The following is a 10,986-nucleotide window of genomic DNA, read 5'->3' on the forward strand; positions in this document are numbered from 1 at the left end:
AAATTGGGTAAATCAGTAAGTTGTGGAGGCTTTGAAGAAATTATTTCTTAAAAGATAATACAGAAGTGTGGAAGTCTTTAAGGGAAACAGAGGAGGAGTGGATTTTGGGGAAAGGTGAGTTGGGGTGGGGACCAGGAGGAGTGGAGGGAGGCAAAAATGCAGTCAGGATATAATGTATGAGAGAAGAATAAAAAAAATTAAAATTAAAAAAGCATTACACATTATGGTTTGACAATATATATAAAATAGGTAATATGTTGTTTTTCACTTATTATAATGAATAAAATACTACCTGTACATTATTTAGGCAAAATATCTTTATTTAGAAGAATCAAGGTGATATGCTAACTCAAGAGCTCTTTTGTAGTTGTAAAATATTAGGTTTTGAATAAATTGATTTGATGTCCTACTTTCAAGTTAGCTCTTACATCTTACAAGGAAGTAGCATTCTTGGTGCTCAGTTTGTAGGGTTTACAGCCAGGATAATAACTTGTTGCTATACTGTAGATGAAGACACTAATTTGAAGAGTTATGTATTCCAGGCTCTTAGTCTCCCAAACCCCATGTGGTTGGTGAAGTTATAATGTGAAAAGTCACATTCATTATCCAGAAAGAGGTACAAGTTAGTATTGAGGGGAAATGGCCACTGTCTTAACATTGAATATTCAAACTGCTGAAATGAAACTCATTTTTATTTTTTAAATAGCCCAATGTAAAAGTATCAAGGAAGTCAAATACCTGAATGTAAATAGAAAGTTTGAGCTTTGCTACAATTTTCATGGAGTAATGAAGAAGACTCATATGGAGTAACATTTGGAGGGGCATAAGAAGGCAAAATAAAACAGTACATTTATAAATATTCACAAATATAATATTTAAGGGGTTAGTGTTAATCGGGTTTTACTCTTTTAGCCCAGGTTGGTCTGGACCTCACTTTGTAGACCAGGCTGGCTGTGAATTTATAGCCACACTCCCAGGAGAATCTAACAGGCATGAACCACCTGCCTGAACAAACAATATTTTTTTTTAATATTATCAATTACTTGGGGGGAAAAAGAAAAGTATCAAACAAATGGAACTCATTCACCAGGATGATTTCTGAAAGAAATTGTGGGTAAATTTATTGTAACAAGGATTATTTTTTTCTCAGCTTGATACCTCTGCTAGTGATGCTGTCTCCTAGCAGTCATGGGCATTGCTATTTCTTTATCACATTTCCTACATATGAATCAATGGTAAACATACTACTGGGTTCTGACTGGAAATTGACTCTGAAGCTACACCCAAGCTTGTACATTAAAAAGAAGTCATAGGAAAGAAGAACATCATGGGAAATACAATCTATACAGAGAATGGAAAAGTCAACTGCATATTTATGAATGTACATCCAATCCTAGTGATGTACAACAGCTTCTCATCACAAAATATTACTAATATTTTTCTTTGAAGGCAAATAACTCCAGAAATAGCTATTTTTTTCTTTAAAATACTCATTCACTTGCAATTCTGTCTCTATACTTTATCAAGTTTTCAAAAGTGTAAAGCATCAATTTTTCAACTACTCACTCTCTAGATTCCATGTATATTACTTAATAATTCAATATTTTTTATATTTCTAGTCTCTCATTGAGTCTTCAATCTTGTGTATTACTACTTCATCCCATGCTATCAGATTGTAGTTGATATGCTAGCAAGTTTTGCATCAACTTGACACAAGCTAGAATTATCCGAGAGGAAAAACCCCAATAGATAAAATGCCTTCATAATATTGGGCTCTATTCAAGTCTGTAGGGAATTTCCTTAATTAGTGATTGATGTGGGAGACTTAGCCTATTTTGACTAGTGCTCCCCTAGAAGCAAGCCAGTAAGTAGAATTTCACTTTGGCCTTTGAATCAATTACTGCATACAGATACCTAGCCTCTTTGAGTTCTTACCATGGCTTCCTTTGATTATAAAGAATCTAAAACTGTAAATAAGATGAACTCTTTTCTCCCCAAGTTTCTTTGGGACATGCTGTTTAATCACAGCAATGGAAACACTAACTAAAACAGTTGGTGACCAATGACTGGTCCATATATCTATCTCTCACATCTGTTTTCACAATGAGAACCTCTCCATATGCTTCCATTCCAGAGTTTGATATGACAGAAAGAGGAATAGAAATTTAGTGCACTGATCTGACTAGCCAACTCATACCTATTATTAGTTCTGTGGGATGTCGTTCTATATGCTGTGAATATGTGTTGCTCTGATTTGGTTGATAAATAGAATGCTGATTGGCCAGTAGCCAGGCAGGAAGTATAGGCAATATCAGCAAACAAGGAGAATTCTTGGAAGAGGATAGCTGAGTCAGGAGTCATCAGCCAGACACAGAGGAAGGAAGATGACAAGGCAGAACTGAGAAAAGGTACCAAGCCACATGGCTAACTATAGATAAGAATTATGGGTTAAGTGTAAGAGCTAGTCAGGAATAAGCCTGAGCTAATGGCCAAGCAGTTATAATTAATATAAGCTTCTGTGTGCTTACTTAGGGCATGCGAGTGGGAAAGATTTGTCTCAACTGCTGGCCAGGGTACAAGAAAACTTCCAACTACATATTTGCACTTTAGAATTCTCTAAAAATATGAAATGAAATTCTATGCCACATATACAAGTTAGTTACAGTCTACATTTTAATCCTGGTATACAGCTTAAGTGGTACACCACAGTGCCGAGGGCAATTTCAAGAGCCATGCCATATTGCCTGCCCGAGTTAAGTTTCTGTTGTCCAGTAATGAGCAACTAATCAGAAACTTTTGACATGCCTGGACAAGTCCTGAGTTATTAGAAAATAACTTAATATTTCCTTATCTTTCTGCTACAGTGACCACTAGTAACAATGTTTTATGGTTAGGTTGCTTGGTTGGGTTGCTTGGCAACTCAACAGTCCCTGATCTTTTCCCAAAGAAAGTTTTCTGGTCTGCTTACTATAAAACCCACCTGAGAAAAATAAAATTCTGCAGCTTGATGAGAATACTGTCTTGATGTCAATTCTTTGTGTCTCTTGTCCCTTCATTTGCCATTCCCCCTTCTAGGGTCTCTGCTGAAGATCCCGCTGGCAGAAGACCACAGTGCACTTTATAAGATACCTAGGGATAAAAAAAATAAACTCTGCAAACTATTTTAATCTTTGCTACTCCTAGATATGTAGCATTAATCTTCAAAATTCTTTTTTTTTAACCACAAATGCCATTATTTATTTTGATGTTTCCAAAGATCAAAACATTTTCAAACACAACTAAGATATAAAATACAGCATAAAAATGAGGTTTATACCTATTCCCACATAAAGCTAAAGCATTTTCAGAAAAATATGGAACGCTTCACGAATTTGCGTGTCATCCTTGCGCAGGTGCCATGCTAATCTTCTCTGTATCGTTCCAATTTTAGTATATGTGCTGCCGAAGCGAGCACTTCAAAGTTCTTATTAATAAAATCAAAACTGAGGCCAGTTATTGGGTGAATGCTGGAAGATCTGAGAAGCAGAACAAGCCACAGCTACCTCACCTTGCCATTTCCTCAGCTGGTCTTGTTTCCTCAGACTGGAAGCCTCTGAGTCCTCATCCAGAATGAATCTCAGTTGAACTGCTGCTAGAAGCCCGAAAGCTTAACCAGACAAATGCTTCTAGTTTCTGATCTTCATGCCTTATATACCTTTCTGCTTTCTACCATCACTCCCTGGGATTAAAGGCTTGCTTTCTGGGATTAAATGCATGAATCACCATGCTTGGCTGTATCCTTGAACACATGGATTTCTGCCTCTGGAATGCTAGATTCAAAGGCAGGCATGTACTACCACTGCCTATCCTCTATGTTTAATATTGTAGCTGTTCTATCTCAGACCCCAGATAAGTTTATTAGGGTACACAATATTTCAGGGAAGACAATACCACCACATAGATATGCTTATTATGTACCAAGGCCCAACTACATCATTTTATCACATAATAATGGATAACAGTCAGTGTGAATACTTCTGCCTGTTAAGAAAATGGTTGAGTTGACTCCCACTTTGTTAATAGCTATGCTTCAATACATGTGTGTGTGCCTACATAGATAGATATAGATATACACTTTGCTTTCTGTGGTTGCTGCATATAAGTCTTTGTTTCTAATTATTCTCCACATAAGATATAATGTTTGCTGTATCAATAACCACATCCTGTTTACCACTAAGGTTGCTAGTACTTATGGAAGAATGAATACTCACACACTCCCACACCTTTTCCACAGAGGCGAAATCATAAAGAGGTAAATTAGTATATCTGCTTTAGTATTGTGAAAATTAATAAAAATAATTACAATTAGATTTTTAGTAATGTTTCATTTTTGGTGGAGATGGTTCTGTACACTAGCTGAGTAAATGATCAATGTGTAAAATGGAGAAAGCCCTGAGTGAATGTTTGTTGTTTACATGAGCATAGCCATGTCAAGAACCCCAATACTCCAGACCCTTGGGAATAACCAAGTCTTCTCTGGGCCAGGGTTAAGGAAGTGGCAAAGCCTTTCCCAGATCCATATGCAGATGCTAACAGTGTATACACCATGTGTCAACTGTAGCTTCCTTTTTTGGGGTATTTATAACCTAAGACTGCTCCTTTACAGAGACATTCCTACCAAGATTAGCTAAACAGTCCTCCTTGTTCAGCTGGGTATAATAAACCTATCCTATTGTCCAAATTTATACAATAACCCTGCATTCTTCATTAGGAGATACACAATAAATACACGTGTTTCTAGGATGTTGCTGGTGTGTCTCCATCAGATTTCACTTGATCCCAGTTTTTTTGGATGTGTGACTGTGTGTCTGTCCTTTCTTCATTCCCAAACACCCTGGTTGAGTCAAGAAGTAAGCTGTGCAAGGTCTCAGCAGAACATTATCTAAGTTGAAGTTGAGGGTGGCATATGATTACTGAGCTTCAGCAATCTGGAGTTTAAATATAAAGATACAAGTCTTCAGCTCAGGCTAGGTGAGCAGACCAAGTTAATGTAAGAAAAGGAAAGACAGTCCAGATGTAGTAGGCCAGTTCTCTGATCCCAGAAATCAAGGCTGTGAGGCACAGGTTCTTGAATTTGAGGGCAACCTGAGATAAAGAGTAAGACCCTTTCTCAAAAACAAAAAGGCAAAAATAAAAGAGTCAAATTCATAATCTTATGTTCAATCTATAGGATAGGAAAATAAAGCGTTTGATCTACAGTACTGTGTTGCCTGTAAATATGCTAAGGCAACAGTGGCACCAAGCTTGTGGAAGTAACTAACTAACATCTGACTTGATTAAGGTCTGTAGATGTAACCAACCGTCTTATTAAATAAGAAACACAAAACCAATGCAAAGAAGAAAGCCAAGAGATCAGAGCTAAAAGCCTTACTGCCAGCTGCAGCTAGCCTCTTAAGCCAAGAGACCTCTCGAAAAGGAATCTACTTCCTGTGTGTTTGTCTTTATATAGTCTTTCTGTTCTGCCTTCTCATTGGTTGTAAACCCAAACACATGACTGCCTCATCACTGCCTGTATGTACAGCCCTCCAGGTCTTCTATGGTATTGAGATTAAAGGCATGTGTCTCCAATGCTGGCTGAATCCTTGACCACACAGAGATCTACCTAGCTCTTCTACCGAGTGCTGGGATTAAAGGTGTGCGCCACGAATGCCCAGCTCTGCTATGGCTTGCTACTAGATCTGACCCCCAAGCAACTTTATTTATTAACAAATAAAATCACATTTCAGTACAAATAAAATACCACCATTAAGGTCCACTCCACTGAGAAGTAACCTATACCCAGCACTGCTTGGATAGCCAAGAAACAAAAACAAGATATCTCAGATACCTAGGGTAAAACCAAATACTACTGGTCTTAAAAAGTACAGTGGCAAATGTTTCCTAATGATATTCTGCTATACTAATAGATAGACCAGTGTTTTATTCAGCCATCATCAGAGAAGATTTACCCTGTAGTAGATGGTAACAAATACAGAGACCCACAGCCAGAATCTCATGGAGAGACCTTGGGACACACAGCTCTAAATGGGATGTCTTCATCAAATCTCTTCGCCCAGAGCTTTGGAAACTCTGTAGAAGAGGAGGCAGAAAGAGTGTAAGAGCCAGAAGGGATGGAGGGTACCAGGGAAAAAAAGGGCCCTCTAAATCAACTGAGCAAAGTTCATATGAAATTACTGAGGCAGCAAGCACAGGGCCTACACAGGTCTGTACCAGGTCTTCTGCATATATATTACAGTTTACAGTTTAATATTTATAGGGGACTCCTGAAGGTGTGAACAAGTGGGTCTCTCTTTCTTGTGTGTATGAGTTCTTTTTCTTCTGTTATTTTGTCTTGTCCAACTTTGATGTGAAGACTTTTGTTTTTTTTTTTATCTTATTTATTTATTTATTTATTTATTATTTATTTATTGGTTTTTCGAGACAGGGTTTCTCTGTGTAGCTTTGTGCCTTTCCTGGAACTCTCTCTGTAGCCCAGGCTTGCCTCAAACTCACAGAGATCGACCTGCCTCTGCTTTCCAAGTGCTGGGATTAAAGGCATGCACCTTTTTATTGTATTTTATTTTTAATATTTTGTTGCTATCTCTTAGAAGCTTGTTCTTTTCTAATGAGAGACAAAAGGGCGTGGTGGATCTATGGGAGGGGAGGTAGGGGAGGAACTTGGAGGAATGAAGGGAGGGGAAACTGTAATCAGGATACATTTTATGAGAAAATAATCTATTTTCATAAGAAAGAAAATGAATAAAGCATTAAATCAACTAAAGAAGAAGAAAAGGAGGAGGAGGAAAGAGAGAGAAAGCAAGAAAGGAAGGAAGGAAGGAAGGAAGGAAGGAAGGAAGAAAGAAAGAAAGAAAGAAAGAAAGAAAGAAAGAAAGAAAGACACAAATGGTAATGAGGCAAAGTGAATGGTACTTTTCATTGCATTGTAACAAATAGATATTTTTTCCTTGTTTTTTAAAAAAATAAGAGGGTGAGGGAAGGGATCAAAATTTGTTTCATTAGAATGATGTTAAAGGTGAGAGAGCAAAAATGTTTGGGAAACATTAAAAATAAAATAAGAAGATATTATACCAAAATGTATATATATTTACTTTTTTCATTGATGTTAACAAATACTCGGCAGTAAGCAGTTTAGGGGAGGGGGTTTACTTCAGATCACAATTTCAGGGAACTCTCCATTATGGTGGGGAAGACACACCAGAGTCCAGCACCACAGACGTGTGTGGGAGCCCTATATCTGAGGATCTAGAAAAAGACAAAGAGGAATTCTGATGCTTAAATGGATTTCTCGTTTCTCCCTTTATTTAATTCAGGTTCCCAAGCCATGGAAGGTGCTACTCACATTCAGGGCAGGTCTTCCCTCTCAGTTAACCATCTCTGGTAAAGCCATCACACACAGACATACGTACAGGTGTACCTCAGCAGCAGCCTAAGGCACCCCTAAATTCTATCAAGCAACAGATAAAAACACCATTATCATAAATTGAAACCAAATTTGTCTTACTTTCAAGGTAGGGCATTTATCATACTATATGTATGCAGTAAACAGTAATTAAGAAATAGAGAAATATAGTATTTACATTGAAGCTTGATGATTAAATCAAATGCCTTTGATTGTGGTTGACATTACAACAGTTTAATTCATGTACAAGATATATAGATTGAAAAAGTATAAAAAAACATTTGGCATAAAATATTAGTTAGTTAGTTAGCTTTGAAAGATCAAATTTCCTTATGTAATAAGAAGAAGTAATCATAATTTACTGTAAAAATGAAGACAGCAGTTCTAATTTTTAAAAGGCTCTTTGCTATACTTCTTCATATATCACTTATTATTTTAGAATTCAATTCAAGAATTCAGCTATTCAAACTCTAAAATGACAAAATTGTAGCTGAGACTGTGAACTGGGAGACAGGAAGATAGGCACATACAGAGCTGCAACTTTCAAGTCAAGAATATTTTCTCTCTACTGATAGACTCTGAATCAGCTCCAAGTTTAATCATGTTAAACAGTACATTGTCTTTACTTTTAGAAAATTTTCCCTTGTGCTGCAAATATAAAGAAAAATTATTCTCAATGAAAAAATGTTAAAATATTCTATCAGATATTTGCTGGTGAAAGTGAAATCATTTATTTTCATTATGACTATTCACTATCCATGCCAACATGTGTAATAACATGTCAGAGTGTGCTTGCAACCAAAATATGTATTCAAGTCGGACAGGGCTAAAACTTCTCTTAGGAATATTTTTTTTTTCTTAAAAATATCTGACTTTAACTTAATCAGAATCACACAGGATAGATAATTTTACTCATATTTAACTGAAAAATATGGATAACTAAAGAGTTACACATTTAGTGGTTTATATTGATTTTTAAAATATGATAATTCACACATGAAATAGTATTGTGAGGCATGGCAAAGCCTTATCCTATCAACAGTCTCTACTCATGTGCCTTTCTGCCCTGGGATTTGAAGGAATGGAAAATGTGCAGCTTGACAATTGTAAATACAATGTATGTTAAAATGCACAACTAGCCGGGCGGTGGTGGCGCACGCCTTTAATCCCAGCACTCGGGAGGCAGAGCCAGGAGGATCTCTGTGAGTTCGAGCCAGCCTGGCTACAAGTGATTCCAGAAAGGCGCAAAGCTACACAGAGAAACCCTGTCTCGAAAAAAAAAAAAAAAAAAAAAAAAAAAAAAAAAAAAAAAAAAAAAAAATGCACAACTAGACCAGGGAATGGTGACACATTCCTTTAATCCCAGCAAGTCTTTGTGAGTTCAAGGCAGTAAGATCTACAGATAGAGTTCCAGGACAACCAGGGTGGTTACAGGTTACACAGAGAAACCCTGTCTCAATAAAATAAAACAAACAAACGAACAAAAAGCACAAGTTAAAAGTTGTCATATGACCACCACTGACCATTCTGTAGTAGAATATTATTTTAAGGTGTGTTATTTTTGTTTATGTAGAATTTGTTTAACTCTGTGAAGCTGTATTACTGTGCTTGTGTAAAGCACCTGATGGTTTAATAAAGAACTGGCCAATAGCAAGGCAGGAGAAAGGATAGGCAGGGCTAACAAACAAAGAATATATAGAAGGAGAAAACTAGGAGGAGAGATCTAAGATCGGTAAGGAGCCAGAGAAGGAGGAGGACTCCAGGAGCCAGGCATCCAGCTACACAGCAAGCTATAGAGTAAGAGTAAGATTTACAGAAGTAAGGGAAAAGGAAAAGCCCAGAAAAGAGAGATGGGATAATTCAAGTTAAGAAAAGCTGGTAAGAAACTAAGCCTAGCTAAGACCAGGAATTCATAAATAAGAATAAGCCTGCATGTGTGATTTATTTGGGAGATGGGTGGCAGGCCCCTCAAAAGAGTAAAAACCCAACAGCACCAGCAATCTGTTCCCAATATCAAGCAAATGGAATCAATTCCATTCAACAGATGAATGACTAAAAAAAAATTTCAACCATGGAAAAAACTAAATAAAATTATAAATTTTCCAGGAACATGGTGGTATTACTGAAAAAAAAAATATGATAGTAAGTGTGGTAACATAAGCTTAGAAAGAAAAAACAGTGCATTTCCTTACTCATATATGGATTCTAACTTCTAACGTTATATGAGCGTGCTTTTGTAGGATTGATTTTGTGTATAGGTTAGTAAATCAAAATGGGGCCCATGAGCGAGGAAAGAGGCTTTAAGGAAGGAATTGTGGGGAGTAATAGAACACATAAAGGTAGAAAAGAACACTGCAAGTAGAAGGACATACTCAAAGTCTCAGAGTTGATGCAGGGAGGCAGGACAGAGAGACAGTTGAGGGGATTATGCAAAACCATGGATGAAAATGCTTTAAAGAAGAGACTTATACTACACACTAATTAAATGTTAGAAGAAAATTTCAAAAGGAAGGGAAAAGCTTTATACTAAAGCCCATGCCATAATAACAGGCACAAATAAAACCTTCCATTTATTGGATACTAGCATCTATATGTAATTTTTATTCATTATTATTTACATGTATGCTTACAGTATTTACTTTAAGTCAATTACAGAATGCGTTAATGAAAATAGGGACTATATTGTTAGGATTCATCAACAACGTCTGTAAAAGCACGACTGTGGTGATTTTGTGTTCCCCAAAATATTGTGCACCCTAATAAACTTATCTTGGGTCAGAAAACAGAACAGCCACTAGATATAGAGGCCAGATAATAGTGGCACACATGCCTTAAAATCCTAGCATTCCAGAGGCAGAGATCCATTTGGATCTCTGTGAGTTCAAAGTCACACTGGAAACAGCCAGGCACAGTAACAAGAGCCTTTAATCCCAGGAAGCGATGGCAGGAAGCAGAAAGGTGTTTAAGGCATGAGGACCAGGAACTAGGCCTGGTTAAGCTTTTAGGCTTTTAGCAGCAGTTCAGCTGAGATTCATTATGGATGAGGACTCAGAGGTTTCCAGCCTGAGGAAACAGGATCAGCTGAGGAAATGGCAAGGTGAGGTGCCTGTGGCTTGTTCTGCTTCTCTGATCTTCCAGCGTTGACCCCAGTACCTAGCTCCAGGTTTGTTTTTATTAATAAACCCTTTTAAGATTTGTGCTACACAGGACTCCAGGAAATTTCAGGTTGCCATAGCTTGTTCCTGGACAGTATCATGGAGGCCTCTTCTAATGACTATACTAGATGGACTGTACTTTGGTTCATTGTGTTACTCTAGGCCCACAGTGGTTTGGCTAAGTTAATCTAACATAATATTTAGTTTTATTAATTGCATGGATAGCATAGTAAGCTAAATGCACCTGCATACACATTTGCTGCCATTACTACTTGCTATATTTTAAATTCCGTACAAAAGGAGACTTTGTTTCTTCTGCTTTATGAAACTAAACTTTGTTCTTATTAAAAAATTATCCAAACAAGTGCTTATTAGGTTTAACTATATAGAATT

At 37.0% G+C, this 10,986-nt stretch overlaps 1 non-coding gene across 1 annotated transcript; it reads right to left on the bottom strand.

The window, feature by feature from the left end:
* Positions 1 to 3,347: 3,347 nt before the first annotated feature.
* On the bottom strand, positions 3,348 to 3,454 carry LOC114699425. Its single transcript, XR_003735528.1, has one exon. It is a non-coding gene; the product is annotated as a U6 spliceosomal RNA (small nuclear RNA).
* Between the last annotated feature and the right edge of the window lie 7,532 nt (positions 3,455 to 10,986).

Source organism: Peromyscus leucopus, chromosome 2, assembly GCF_004664715.2.
Source record: "Peromyscus leucopus breed LL Stock chromosome 2, UCI_PerLeu_2.1, whole genome shotgun sequence".
In the NCBI taxonomy this organism is placed as follows: domain Eukaryota; kingdom Metazoa; phylum Chordata; class Mammalia; order Rodentia; family Cricetidae; genus Peromyscus; species Peromyscus leucopus.